The sequence below is a fragment of the Emiliania huxleyi genome (genome assembly GCF_000372725.1).
Source record: "Emiliania huxleyi CCMP1516 unplaced genomic scaffold EMIHUscaffold_379, whole genome shotgun sequence".
In the NCBI taxonomy this organism is placed as follows: Eukaryota; Haptophyta; order Isochrysidales; family Noelaerhabdaceae; genus Emiliania; species Emiliania huxleyi.
The window spans coordinates 61350-62566 of record NW_005199128.1 but is presented as its reverse complement, the minus strand read 5'-3'; the positions used below and the strand labels follow the sequence as shown (position 1 = coordinate 62566).

Sequence of the window (1217 nt, the reverse complement as noted above, 5' to 3'; positions counted from 1 at the left end):
CCGAGCTCCCTGCCTCAATACGTCCCTATGGCGCCTGCCCCCCCGCCCCCCAACATGCCTCCCTCCGCCTGACGCCTCCCTCTCCTCTCGCTCGCTCGACAGGTGGATGCGCGCATGGCGGGGCGAAGGAGGAGCAGCTGGCCGTCCTCGCGCTCATGGCGGTGCGAAGCTGCAGGTGAGCGATAGAGGCGGGGCGCACTCCGGCGGCGGACACGCCGCGGGCGACGCCTCTCAATGTGGATAGTGCGACATTTCACATTTGCATGTTGCGTGTATGTGACGGGCCAGGAGGCGGGAGTCAGAGTCCGTTGACGGAGCGACCTTGACGTGACAGCCTGCGGCGCTCCGCTGTCGGGCGCATTTAAGATTTATGTGTTTTCCGTTTACGTGATTTTTTTTGAGAGCGCCTTCGTTGTTAATAGTACAAACCCAATGGTCCTCTGCGAGCGGTCCTTCGTTGCACAGTCGCGCACACGGGAACAAACGGCTTCATCGCAAAGCTGCCCCCAGCAGGCGTCTTGACGGGTATCAAAATTCTTCCCTACGAAAGAGGCCAACGCACCCGAGAAACATTTTTTTTGTTGTTCCCCCGTCAAAGTCGAGACAACCAAGCCACAAGGCAAGCCTTCTCCCCTTCCTCTCGGCTCTGCCCCGCCGCATTGCGCCGCCGGCTTGCCGCTGCAAGCTGCACGCCTGGATCCCCACGGCGCCTGTTGCTCACGTGAGGATCCACACCTGCGTCACTCCCATGCGATGCGCTTCGCTCGCCGCCTGAGCGCTGTTGTACCCCCCCTCGGCATGCCCTCGCACCACTGCCCGAACTTGCCCCGCTCGCCGCGCCGGGCCGCCCTGTCTGTCTTCCGGCAAGACAGCGAATGCCGCTTGCCAATCGCCTCCGAGTGCCGTGGATGCGACAGTCAGCGTGCCAGCGCGGCCTCGTCGCGACGCTGGCTCACGCCGCAGCGTCCTGCCTGTAGGTGCGGCGTCGACCCGGCTCGATCCTCTATCTTCCCATCCAAATCTCTAGAACCTGCAAGGGAAGCGAGCACTTCAGGGCTGCCTCCATCAGCAGATAGATTGAATCTCTCTTCAAGAGCCACTCACACACGCAGCCGCTCGAGCCCAGTCCGAGCGCCGCTCCAGTCCGAGCGCCGAGGATACGAGAGAGTGTGCCGGCGGCCTCGTCTCGACGCTCACGCCGCGACGTGCTGCCCGTA

The 1217-nt window shown here is 63.3% G+C and overlaps 1 protein-coding gene across 1 annotated transcript in view; it reads left to right on the top strand.

Annotated features, from left to right (window-relative positions):
* The window catches only part of EMIHUDRAFT_243151 (hypothetical protein), a gene marked incomplete at both ends in the record, with an annotated part of 10941 nt that overhangs the window by 2539 nt on the left and 7185 nt on the right, over window positions 1–1217 (top strand). The gene's annotated exons all lie outside the window — the stretch shown is intronic.